We start from the raw sequence: 14,619 nt of genomic DNA on the forward strand, positions 1-14,619 counted from the left end.
AGTATCACACTATGGTGTGTGCTGGATTAAACATTAAACACCTCACAGCAGTAATAAAAATGAACTGAACCCTAAAATGTAAAGTGTGACTCCTTTTCTCTATAACAGAGTGAATTACTTCCAGCTTATGTTACATAATCATCTTGAAGACACTGTCAATGCTCAGAATAATGAAAGTACTTCTCATATCAGGCAGCTCGTTTTATTGACTGATTTGTCCCCCTTCTGAAAACCCTGCTTCTTGTCAGTATATGAGTTTATAACTAGAGTTAGGACTTTATTGGTCTTGACTGTGAATTTACCACTTTCTGATCCTATAGATTATGTGCACCGAAAGTATGAGGCATAATAAGTAAAATTAAAATATTATGCCTTAAATTACTGCACTATGAAAAAGGGCAATGTATAAACTGATATGTTAAATATCCTATGGTACTTAAAGCATAGGAAGCTGAATCACTTTCTGATATCATATTGGAATTTAATGGAACTCTAAAGCCTGGCTGCCATAGAAGTTCTCAAGTGACATATTCTGAACTGTACCAAGGTTCCTCAATGGCTCAATTATTAAATGCAGCATGCCCCAAATAGGCTGCATGAGAGCAACTGGAGAGCCATGAGATCTACATGTCTAGCTAGTGAAGGGAATTCAGGATAAGGTATCAGCTCTAGAGCATATCTACTGACTGCTACTGAAATCAAGTTCAGTTGTGATGCCAAGTTTCCTGATATTGTACAGATTTATACATCAAGGTTGGATACTTGATGAGATACTAAAGCATTTTCAATGACACTGAAACCACATATCAGTGACTACAGTGAGGAAAAAGAATAGAACATAGAACATAAAACAAACAGCGCAGAACAGGCCATTCGGCCCTCGACCTGTGAACTAATCTAAGCCCATCCCCCTACACTATCCCATCATCATCCATATGTTTATCCATGGACTGTTTAAATTCTCTTATGTGACTGAGTTAACGACATTGGCAGGCAGGGCATTCCACGCCCTGACCAATCTCTGAATAAAGAGCCTGCCTCTATCATCTGTCTTAAATCTATTTAATTGCAGTTATGCTCCCTCAATTTGCAGCTATGCCCCCTCATACAAGCCAATGTCATCATCCGAGGAAAAAAAACTCTCACTGAAAACCTGTCTAATCCTCTGATCATCTTGTATGTCTCTATTAATTCCTCTCTGAGCCTTTTTCTCTCCAATGAGAACAGACCTAAGTCCCTCAGTCTTTCCTCATAAGACCTTCCCTCCAGACCAGGCAACATTTTGGTAAATCTCCTCTGCACCTTTTCCAATGCTTCCACAACCTTCCCAAAATATGGCAACCAGAACTGTACACGATATTCCAAGTGAGGCCCCACTACCATTTTGAACTGTTGCAGCATGACATCACAGCTCCGGAACGCAATCCGTCTACCAATAAAACCTAACAAACTGTATGCCTTCTAACAGCACTATCAACCTGGGTGACAACTTTCAGGGATCCATGTACATGAACACCAAGATCCCTCTGCACATCCATACGAGCAAGAATCTTTCCATTGACCCAGTATTCTGCCTTCCTGTTATTCTTCCCAAAGTGAATCACATCACATTTATCTGCATTGAATTCCATTTGCTACCTTTCAGCCTAATTCTGCAGTTTATCCAAGTGCCCCGCAACTTGCAACATTTGTCCACACTGTCCACTACTCCACTGACTTTAGTGTCATCTGCAAACTTGCTAACCCATCCTACTATGCCTACATCCAAGTCATAGACCCACTCTAGAGATGTACAGCATGGAAACAGACCCTTCAGTCCAACTCATCCATGCTGACCAGATATCCCAACCCAATCTAGTCCCACCTGCCAGCACCCAGCCCATATCCCTCCAAACCCTTCTTATTCATATACCCAACCAGATGCCTTTTAAATGTTGCAATTATACCAGCCTCCACCACTTCCTCTGGCAGCTCATTCCACACATCACCTTCTCCGTGAAAAAGTTGCCCCTTAGTTCTCTTTTATATCTTTCCCCTCTCACCCTAAACCTATGCCCTCTAGTTCTGCACTCCCCCACCCCAGGGAAAAGCCTTTGTCTATTTATCCTATCAAGTGCCTCATGATTTTATAAACCTCCATAAGGTCACCTCTCAGACTCCGACGCTCCAGGGAAAACAGCCCCAGCCTGTTCAACCTCTCCCAAAAGTTCAAATCCTCCAACACTGGCAACATCCTTGTAAATCTTTTCTGAACCCTTTCAAGTTTCACAACATCTTTCCGATAGGAAGGAGACCAGAATTACATGCAATATTCCAACAGTGGTGTAACCAATGTCCTGTACAGCCGCAACAAACGCCTGTACTCCTGTACTCAATACTCTGACCAATAAAAAAGCATACCAAACACCTTCTTCACTATCCTATCTACCTGCGACTCCACTTTCAAGGAGCTATGAACCTGCACTCCAAGCTCTCTTTGTTCAGCAACACTCCCTAGGACCTTAACATTAAGTGTATAAGTTGAAGTGTAGAAATTCAACTTTTAGATCTGGTCTATCCTTTTCCATCACTATTTTAAAACTAATAGAATTATGGTCACTGGCCCCAAAGCGCTCCCCCACTAACACGTCAGTCACCTGCCCTGCCTTATTTCCCAAGGGCAGGTCAAGTTTTGCACCTTCTCTAATAGGTACATCCACATATTGAATCAAAACATTTTCTTGTACACACTTAACAAATTCCTCTTCATCTAAAACCTTAACACTATGGCAGTCCCAGTCTGTGTTTGGAAAGTTAAAATCCCCAACCATTACCACCCAATTATTCTCACAGATAACTGAGATCTCCTTACAAATTTGTTTCTCAATTTCCCTCTAACCATTAGTTCTATAATACAATCCCAATAAGGTGATCATCCCTTTCTTATTTCTCAGTTCCACAGAAATAACTTCCTTGGATGTATTTCTGGGAATAGCCTCCCTCAGCACAGCTGTAATGCTATCCCTTATCAAAAATATCACCCCCACCTCTCTTGCCTCCCTTTCTATCCCTCCTGTAGCATTTGCATCCTAGAACATTAAGCTACCAGTCCTGCGCATCCCTGAGCCATGTTTCTGTAATTGTTATGATATCCCAGTCCCATGCTCCTAACCACACCCTGAGTTCATCTGCTTTCCCTCTTCGGCCTCTTGAATTGAAATATATGCAGTTTAATTTATCAGCTCTACCTTGTTCTCTGCTTTGTCCCTGCCTGCCCTGACTGTTTGACTCACTTCTGTTCTCAGCTGTACCCGTCTCAGATCGATCTCTTTCCTCACTATCTCCCTGGGTCCCACCCCCCCACCTTACTAGTTTAAATCCTCCCAAGCAGCTCTTGCAAATCTCACTGCCAGTATATTAGTCCCCTTCCAATTCAGGTGCAATCCATCTTTCTTGGACAGGTCACTTCTACCCCAAAAGATCTTTAAATGATCCAAAAATGTGAATCCTTCTTGCATACACCAGCTCCTCAGCCATACATTCATCTGCTCTATCCTCCTATTCCTGCCCTCACTAGCTCATAGCACTGGGAGTAATCCAGATATTACTACTCTCGAGAACCTCCTTTTTAAATTCCTGCCTAACTCTCTGTAATCTCCCTTCAGAATCTCAACCTTTTCCCTTCCTATGTCATTGGTTCCAATGTATACAGTTACCTCCTGCTGGCCCTCTCCCCCCTTGAGAACATTCTGCACTCTCGCTGAGACATCCTTGATCCTGGCACCAGGGAAACAACACACTATTCTCATTTTTCGCTGCTGGCCACAGAAACTTCTGTCTGTACCTCGGACTAGAGGGTCCCCTAACACAATTGACCTCTTGGTACCCAACTTATCCCTCATTGCATTAGAGCCAGTCTCAATACCAGAAACTTGGCTGTTAATGCTACTTTCCCCTGAGAATCCATCTCCCCTACGTTTTCCAAAACAGCATGAAATGGGGATAGCCAAAGAAGACTCCTGAACTAACTGCCTACCTATTGTACTCTATGCTACTCTCTCCCCACCCCCACCCTCCTCTAGCTTATCTCTCTACGCTTCAGGCTCTCTGCCTTTATTCCTGATGAAGGGCTTTTGCCCGAAACGTCGATTTTGCCTGTCCTCGGATGCTGCCTGAATTGCTGTGCTCTTCCAGCACCACTGATCCACCTACCTCTCTTACCTTTCCTGGAGTTAAGCTATTTATGTGAATGTATCTTCAACTTTTCCACCTTCCTATAACTGCCATCCATCACATCCCCTTGCTCTTGTAAATTCTTCATTGCCTCTAACTGTCTCTCCAACTGATCCATTTGATCTGATAGGATTCACAACCAATGGCATTTATTGCACATATAATTCTCAATAACCTGTAAACTCTCCCTAAACTCCCACATCCAATAAGAAGAGCGTATCACTCTACTAAAGGCCATTTTTGCTTCTTTCAATCTACAGACCCAGAAAATAGTACTGTCTTGTTCCTCTACAAAACACTGCTCCAGACTAACTTAATACTTATGGCTTATATTTTAAGTCTAATCAAGAGACATAGCTCAATAAAACATATAATCAAGAAGGAACCCACTCAACTCAGTACTGCAGACTTATTGTAAGGCCATGCTTAAAATATTCACTTATCTGTTTCTGTGCTGTGACCTCTCCCAAACAGGTTCCTCCAAGATCAGTTGTGAATTTCACTGTTTGTTAATTTTCCCAGATACACTCCTATGTCCAGTGATACATGAATTCAAACAGCAAAGGCAGTTAGTGTGCAGGTTCACTGCTCTGTCAGTTAGCAATATGGGTTTCTTTCTCTCTCTCTCTCCTGCACTGACCTCACCATGTGCTTCCTTTGTCTGTTTCTCTCCCCTTTAAATTAGCTGTTATTTTGACTTTTTTTTCCTCAAAAGTTCCAAAACAATGCAACAACATATAAAACAATAATTGTTGCTCCTGGAATTCAAGGAAATCACCTCCAACACCTAAAATACCTCAAAAATGTAGCAGCTGTTACAGCCAGAAATTTTTCCTGTCCTCCATCTTGGAATACCTAAATCATTTATAAAAATGACAAACAGCAGTGGTCCCAAAACAGATAGTTATGGCACACCGATTGTAACCGGACTCCAGGCTTAATATTTTCCATTAACCACCACTTGCTGCCTTCTTTCAGAAAGCCAGTTTCTAATCCAAACCGCTAAATCACCTCCAATCCCATGCCCCTCCATTTTCTCCAAAAGCCAACCATGTGGAGCCTTATCAAGGCTTTACTGAAGTCCATGTACACCATGTCAACTACCCTATCCCCATCCACATGCTTGGTCACCTTCTCAAAAAACTCAATGAGGTTTGTGAGACACGACCTGCCCTTGACGAAACCATATGGACTACTTCCAATCAAATTGTTGCTTGCTAGATGATTATAAATCCTGTCTCTTATAATCCTTTCCAAAACGTTTCCTACAACAGATGTAAGGTCTATAATTATCTGGGTCATCTCTACTGCCTTTCTTGAACAGTGGCACAACATATGCAATCCTTCACTCCTCTGGTACTAAACCTGTAGATAATGACGACTCAATGATCAAGGCCAAAGGCTCCAACATCTCCTCCCTAGCTTCCCAGAGAATCCTCAGATAAATCCCATCCAGCCCAGGGGACTTATCTACTTTCACACCTTCTAGAATTGATAATACCTCTTCCTCACTAACCTCAATCCTTTCTAGTCAAATAGCCTGCATCTCAGTCTTCTCGTTTATAATATTCTCCTTTTCCTGAGTGAAAACAGATGAGAAATATTCATTTAGCTCCTCTCTGATCTCCACAGGGTTCACAAACAATTTCCCATTTCGATCTTTGACTGGCCCTATTCCTACCCTAGTCGTCCTTTTATTCCTTACATACCTATAGAAAGCTTTAGGGTTCTCCTTTATCCTACCTGCTAGACACTGCTCATGTTCTCTCTTTTTTCTTCTTAACTCTCTCTTTAAATCCTTCCTAGCTAATCTGTAACTCTCCATTGCCTCATCTGAACCATTTCTTCTCAACGTCACATAAGCCTTCTTCTTCCACTTACGTGAGATACAATTTCTTAAGTAAACCATGGTTCCCTTACCTTATCATTTCCTCCCTGCCTGGCAGGGACCTATCAATCAGGACATGCAGTACCTGTTCCTTAAACCAGCTCCACATTTCAATTGCTCCCATCCCCTGCATTTTGCTACCCCATTCTGTGCCTCCTAAGTCTTGCCTAATCACATTATAATTGCCTGTCCCCCATTTATAACTCTTTCCCTGTGGCATGTACCTATCCCTTTCCATCGCTAAACTAAACATAACCAAATTATGGTCACTTTCTCCAAAGTGCACACCTACCACTAAATCAAACACCTGGCCTGGTTCATTACCAAGCATCAGATCCAGTGTGGCCTCCCCTCTTGTCAGCCGTTTGACATACTGTGTCAAGAAATCCTCCAGCACACATTAGACAAAAACTGATCCATCCAACATACTAGAGTTATAGCATTTCCAGTCAACGTTGGGGAAGTTAAAGTCCCCCATAATGACCACCCTGTTCCTTTCACCCCTATCCAGAATTGTTTTGCCAATCCTCTCCTCCACATCCCTGGAACTTTGTGGAAGCCTATAAAAAATCTCGCAGCAGTGTGACCTCTCCTCTCCTGTTTCTAACCTCAGCACATATCACTTCAGTAGACAGGTCCTCGTCAAAAGTTCTTTCAGCCACCGTTATACTGTCCTTGACTAACAAAGCCACACCTCCCCCTCTTTTGCTACCTTCCCTGATCTTAACCCTGGAACCTGCAACATCTATTCCTGACCCTGCTCTATCCATGCGTCTGAAATGGCCACAACATTGAAGTCCCAGATACTTATCCATACTGCAAGCTCACCTACATTATTCCGGAAACTCCTGGTGTTGAAGTAGACACACTTCAAACCAGCTTGCTGTCTGCCAACACATTCCTGCGACCATGAAATCCTGTCCATGTCCTCCCTACTCACATCCTCCTGTGCACTGGAACTACACCACAGGTTCCTATTCCCCTAAATCCGTTCGGAATCCAAGGTAAGAAGTGAAAGGCATTCTCCAGCATTCATATAGGAAACTAATTTGAAGGACACAGACAGAATTTCCTTGAAACAGTTCAAATTGTCACTAAAAGTTGGGATAACTTTGGCTGCATGCTGGACACTAACAGCACCCACCTGGCAGTTCCTGTTGCCTCATTCAGCCCGTATCTCTGCAATCCAGCGCATCCCCGGGACTTCTCCTCTACCTCGAAATCTGTATTAGTGGGTCCCATCGGGACCTCAAGCAAGATTCCTTGGCTCTCTTTCCAAAGACCAATATTATCAGAGGGTGCGGCACGGTGGCATAGTGTTTGGCATTGCTGCCTCACAGCACCAGAGACCTGGGTTCAATTCCTGCCTCAAGCAACTATCTGTGTGGAGTTTGCACATTCTCCCCGTGTCTGCGTAGATTTCCTCCGGGTGCTCCAGTTTCCTCCCACAGTCCAAAAATGTGCAGGTTAGGTGAATTGGCCATGCTAAGTTGCCCATAGTGTTAAGTGTAGGGGAATGGGTCAGAGTGGGTTGCTCTTTGCAGGGTCGGCGTGGACTTGTTGGGCCGAAAGGCCTGTTTCTACACTGTAAGTAATCTAATCTAAAAAAAGTGGAGCTTGATGCAACAGTGGTCATAGTTCACTCTATTTCTAATAACTGTATAACTTTTAAAGTAGTAGGATAATTATAGGACTGGATGCTAGACAAGTAGAAAAAGTACACAAAGCACAGATTTTTGTAAAATCCCACTGCAATGTTCTACTTTATTTTATTCTAAACACTTAAATATGTTCCACTACTATCACATGCAGCTGCTACATTTTACAGGTTAATTTGAACTAAGAATAAAGAACGTTACAGCACAGGAACAGGCCATTCAGCCCTCCAAGCCTGTGCCGATCCAGATCCTTTATCTAAACCTGTCGCCTATTTTCTAAGGATCTGCATCCCTTTGCTCTCTGCCCATTCATGTATCTGTCTAGATACACTATCATGCCCGCCTCTACCACCTCTGCTGGCAATGCTTTCCAGGCATCCGCCATTCACTGCATAAAGAAATTTCCACGTATATTTCCCCTGAACTTTTCCCCTCTCACTTTGAACTCATGACCCCTAGTTATTGAGTCCCCCAATCTGGGAAAAAGCTTTGTGCTATCCACCCTGTCCATACCTCTCATGATTTTGAAGACCCCAATGAGGATCCCCCCTCCCAACCTCCATCTTTCTAATTAAAATAAGAAACAAATAATAATCTCCTATCTTCACAGCTAGTGCCCGCCATACCAGGCAACATTCCAGTGAACCTTCTCCTCTCCAAAGCATCCACATCCTATTGGTAATGTGGCAACCAGAACGGTATGCAGTATCCAAATGTGGCCGAACCAAAGTCTTATACAACTGTAACATGACCTGCCAACTCCTGTACTCAATACCCCCTCTGATGTAGGAAAGCATGCCTTATGCCTTCTTGACCATTCTATTGACCTACGTTGCCACCTTCAGGGAACAATGCATGTGAACACCCAGATCTCTCTATACATCAATTTTCCTCAGGGCATTTCCATTTACTGTATAGTCTGCTCTAGAATTCGATCTTCCAAAATGCATCACCTTGCATTTGCCCAGATTAAACTCCATCTGCCATTCCTCTGCCCAAATCTACAATCTGTTGTATTGTCTGACAGTCCCCCTCACTATCTGCTACTCCATCAATCTTAGTGTCATCTGCAAACTTGCTAATCAGACCACCTATACCTTTCTCCAAATTATTTATGTACATCACAAACAACAGTGATCTCAGCATGGATCCCTATGGCACACCACTGGTCACAGGTCTCCATTTTGAGAAACTCCCTTCCACTACTACTCACTGTCTCCTGTTGCCCAGCCAGTTCTTTATCCATCTAGCTAGTACACTCTGGACCCCATGTGACTTCACCTTCTCCGTCGGCCTACCAGGGGGAACTTTATCAAACACCTTACTAAAGTCCATGTATATGACATGTATAGCCCTTCCCTCATCAATCAACTTTGTCACTTCCTCAAAGAGTTCTATTAAGTTGGTAAGACATAACCTTCCCTGCACAAAACCATGTTGCCTATCACTGATAAGCCCATTTTCTTCCAAATGGGAATAGATCCTATCCCTCAGCATCTTCTCAGTAAGCTTCCCTATCACTGACGTCAGGCTCACCAGTCTGTAATTACTTGGATTATCCCTGCTACCTGTCTTAAACAAGGGGACAACATTAGCAATTCTCTAGTCCTTCAGGACCTCACCCTTGCTCAAAGATGCTGCAAAGATATGTGTTAAGGGCCAAGCTATTTCTTCTCTCGCCTCCCCCACTAACCTGAGATAGATCCCATTCAGACCTGGGACTTGTCCATCTTAATGCCTTTTAGAATACCCAACACTTTCTCCCTCCTTATATTGACTTGACCGAGAGTAATCAAATATCTATCCCTAACCTCAACATCCGTCATGTCCCTCTCCTCGTTGAATACCAATGCAAAGTACTCCTTAAGAATCTCACCCACTTTCTCTGACTCCATGCATAATTTTCCTCCTTTGCCTTGTGTGAGCCAGCCCTTTCTCCAGTTATCCTCTTGCTCCTTATATATGAAAAAAAAGTCTTTGGAACTTTTCTTACCCCTGTTTGCTAAAGATATCTCATGACACCTTGTAGCTCTCTTAATTCCTCATTTCAGATTGGCTTACATTCCTGATTTTCTTCTAAAGCTTTGTCTGTCTTCAGTTGCTTAGACCTTACATACACTTCCTTTCTCCTCTTAGCCAGTCTCTTAAATTCATCTGTCATCCATAGTTCACTAAAAATCATCAAAAACACCAAAATAGAGGAAGACGAAGCAATGATCTCATTCGACGTAATAGCACTGTTCACCTCCATCAACATCGACCTGGCAAAGGAAACACTTACCATACTTTTAGAAGAGACCATCACACACAACCAACCACCATCAATCACATTATCAACGAAAACATCATGAAGCTAGTGAACCTGTGCCTCACCACCCACTTCACTTTCAACAACATAGTCTACAAACAAACCAACGGCACACCCATGGGATCTCCGCTATCAGGATTCATAGCAGAAGCAGTAATGCAAAGACTAGAACAAACAGCCCTACCAACCATCAAACCAAAAATCTAGGTCCGCTACTTAGATGACACATTTGTCATCACAAAACGAAACAAGATAGAAGAGACATTTAACATCATCAACAACACCCTCACAGGCATAAAGTTCACTAAGGAGGAAAAAACCGACAACAAACTCGCATTCATGGATGTCACAGTCGAAAGAAAGGACAACAGAGAACTACAAACCTGCGTATACAGAAAACCGACAAACACTGACCAAATACTTAACTACACCAGCAACCATCCCAACACACACAAACGAAGCTGTATCAGAACACTATTCCAACAAGCCACCACACACTGCAGCACAGATGAACTATACAAAACAGAGGAGAACCACCTATACAACGTATTCAGGAAGAACGGATACTCGAAAAATACAGTGCGCAGATTCCTCAAGAACAAACCACGACAAGCAGACCAAACACAGAAACCCTCACCACCTTACCATGCATCAAAGAAGTTTCAGAAATGACAGCCAGACTATTAAGACCCCTCGGAATCCTAGTAGCACACAAAACCACCAACACTCTCAAACAAAACCTAACAAACTTAAAAGACCCAGTAGATCCCATGGACAAAACCAATGTCATCTACAAAATTCCATGCAAGGACTGCCACAAACACTACATAGGACAAACAGGAAGAACGTTAGCCACCAGGATACATGAACACCAGCTAGCCACAAAAAGACACGACCCTCTCTCCCTCGTAGCCCCACACACGGATGAAAAAAGCCACCATTTCGACTGGGACAACACATCTATCCTGGGACAGGCTAAGCAAAGACATGCCAGAGAATTCCTAGAGGCCTGACACTCCAACCACAACGCCATAAACAAACACATAGATCTAGATGCCATCCATCAACCCCTCAGAAAACAAACAGGAAATGACATCACCACAAACTTTAAGAACGCCATCCAGGAGAAAGATATGAATAGAAAGCAGGAGACAACAGCTTCGCTTCACTTGGAGGTCGCCGCTGATGATGTTACTTAGCCAGGTAATGAAACGTCTGGATATCAAACCTACAGTTCAGCGAGCAAACCTACACCCTTTTAGACAGTCTTGTTAATGCAACCATTCTTTGAGAAAAATCACTTAATAATTATATTTTATCTATTTGAAAAGAATGACATCATATATCTTCACCTTTTTATAATTCTAATTATATTCTTCCATTAAAAATATGAAGCTATATATGAATGGAAGCGTTTCTAACAAGGTGTTATGACCACTGCCCAGGCAAGATTTGTCGGTTCCAGACAGATACCCCAAACTATCCCAGATGAGGAGGGATGAACTGACTCCCATTCACTATTACCCACCCATTGGTTGATCACAAGGTTAACCAGAAAAGATCCCTAGCCTTTTGGATACGTTGGACCAAAGGGTCTATTTCTTTTTCCCTTTTTCCCAGACCAAATTTTTTTTTTTATGTTTAAAAATTTATCCTGGATTTCTTAAATTAAAGAAAAAATGAGTTTACTCATTACTAAAAATGAGAACAAACAATAAGACAACACCCTTATACATAGATTAGGAATAAGAAGTGATTTTAAAATAAGAAAAAAGTTAAAAGATGCACGGATTGGTCTCTGGGTTGTTTGTGAAAAGTATATAGGGCGACACAGTGGCTCAGTGGTTAGCACTGCTGCCTCACAGCAGCAGGGTTCCAGGTTCGATTCTAGCCTCGGGTGACTATCTGTGTGGAGTTTGCACATTCTCCCTGTGTCTGCATGGGTTTCCTCCGGGTGCTCTGGTTTCCTCCCACATCCAAAGATGTGCAGGTCAGGTGAATTGGCCATGCTAAATTGCCCCATAGTGTTAGGTCAATTAGTCAGAGGGAAATGGGTCTGGGTGGGTTACTCTTCGGAGGGGTCGGTGTGGACTGGTTGGGCCGAAGGGCCTGTTTCCACACTGTAGGGAATCTAATCTAGATAGTGGCATGTTGTGGCTGGTATACAGGATTATACCAATAGTTGGGCAGTTACAGATTATAGAGTCATTGGGATGTAGATCACAGAAATAGACCCTTTGGTCCAACGTATCCATGCCGACCACGTATCCTAACCTAATTTAGTCCCATTTGCCTGCACGTGGCCATATAACTTTAAACTCTTTCTATTTATATGCCCATCCAGATGCCTTTTAAATGTTGTCATTGTACCATCCTCCACCACTTCCACTGGCAGCTCATTTCATAAACACATCACCCACTGCGTGAAAACATTGCCCCTTAGGTCCCTGTTAAATTTTCCCCCTCACCCTAAACGTATGGCCCTCTAGTTTGGACTCCCCCCATCCCAGATAAAAGACTTTGTCTATTTACCCTATCCATGCCCCCCATGATTTTATAAACTTCTATAAACTTCTCAGTCTCTGATGCTCCAGGAAAAACAGTCCTATTCTATTCAGCCTCTACCTATAGCTCAAATCCTCCAACCCTGGCAACATCCTCGTACATTTTGTCTGCCCTTTTCAAGTTTCATAATATCCTTCCAATAGGAGGCATACCAAAATCGCACACAATATTCCAAAAGTGCCCTACCCAATGTCCTGCACAGCCACAACACAACCTCCCAACTCCTATTCTCAGTGCTCTGACCAATAAAGGAAAACATACCAATCACCTTCTTCACTATCCTATCTAGCTGTGACTCCACTTTCAAAAAGCTGTGAACCTGCACTCCCGTTGTAGTCTAAGGTAACCTTCTTTGCTATCCATTACACCTCCAATTTTGGTGTCATCTGCAAACTTACTAACTATACCTCCTATGTTCACATGCAAATCATTTACATAAATGACGAAAAGTAGTGGAGCCAGCATCGATCCTTGTGGCACGCAACTGGTCACAGGCCTCCAGTCTGAAAAACAACCATCCACTGCCACCCTCTGTCTTCTACCTTTGAGCCAGTTCTGTATCCAGATGGCTAGTTCTTTCTGTATTCCTTGCTAACCAGTCTACCAAGAAGAACCTTGTCAAACGTCTTATTAAAGTCCATATAGATCAATTTTGAACTTCTTGATTTTGTGGGTTAGCTGAAATTCTTTTATGATGGTGACTTGCAGTGCAAAAGGATGATTTTCCTTTAACCTGCAGCACAGGGTGTTTAATAGCTGTTGTCCTATGAACCTCGCAACACACTAGTCCGTGCTAGCACAAACACAAATAAGTAAAACACAAAATATGTCTTTTGACTCATGTCCACAGTCTGGAAACTAATTGAAAGGATTTGTCTTACAGTGGGAGGAGGTAACTAGATTACCCTGCACCGCTACCTTTGGCGCCTCTCTCCTTGAAGCTTCCTTGGCACACTAAGAGGTGTGATATCTCAGTGTTCACATGGGAAATCTTTCACCAGTCAATGGATTCCATTCTTAGAAATTATATTATCAACTAATGCAACTTGTTTAAAGAAAAGCATCTTGTCCAATTATTCAATTTATCCATAGTAATTACCTTACTTAGTTTCTCTTTATTTCCACAGCCTTTCTTTACCCAATAGTACACTCCATTGTCTGTTGAAATTATTTGTATCATTCAATTTACTTGTCTCCCTGCTAATTCATCTCTTATCTTTGTTGTATTCTGTGTGACAAATTCCATCTAATTTCCTTTCTTGCTTGGAGAAAAACAGATCATAGCAAGTCTATATTCAAAGCCCCACAAAAGCTTTGTAGCAACTGTCAGCAAATTTAGCAAGTCTGCAGCTCCTTTGGTGCTAATTCCTAAATCTGAGCTACAAGGCAGAATAATGTACTCCTGTGCAGATGGGTTTGGGGACTGGGGCCCCATTATTACATCATGGGAACAGCAAGACAAATCAAATCAGTTTCCCTGTTCATGTATTCACAACATAGTTAAAACAAAACTCTCAATTAGAGAGCAAACAAAACTCCTTCCATCAGCTTTCACAGCCTTTCTGTCTAAAAATGCAGTTTAAGCTAATTCAAACTTTGGTATTGCTTCCTGTTTTTTTTCAATGTCTTCTTTGTTAGATTGCTCTGGACTGGGACTGGGACTGGGTCTGGGAGCACCAGCGTCCCTGTGATGGCTCCTTTTAACATCCAAACATTTGCAAGCCTTTGAGCATGATGCTCCTCTGGCGCTGAAGTGTCTACAGGGTTCTTTGAACAAAAATCAGATTGTAGTTAACTTCCCAGGTCAGGTGTCAAAGACAAATATCAATTTGTTTGTTATTATTTACAAGCTGCAGCTCACAGTCCAAAGGTTTAGGAAAACTGATCAGCATGAATGAGTTGGGGCAAAAAGCCTATTTCCATGTCGTACACCTTTATGACTCTATGACTCTGCCTTATACATGCATGCTCATTATGCTGAACTCAAA

The sequence above is a fragment of the Chiloscyllium plagiosum genome, unplaced genomic scaffold (genome assembly GCF_037043375.1).
Source record: "Chiloscyllium plagiosum isolate Xiang-an unplaced genomic scaffold, Cpla_swu_hap1 HiC_scaffold_11, whole genome shotgun sequence".
Lineage (NCBI taxonomy): Eukaryota > Metazoa > Chordata > Chondrichthyes > Orectolobiformes > Hemiscylliidae > Chiloscyllium > Chiloscyllium plagiosum.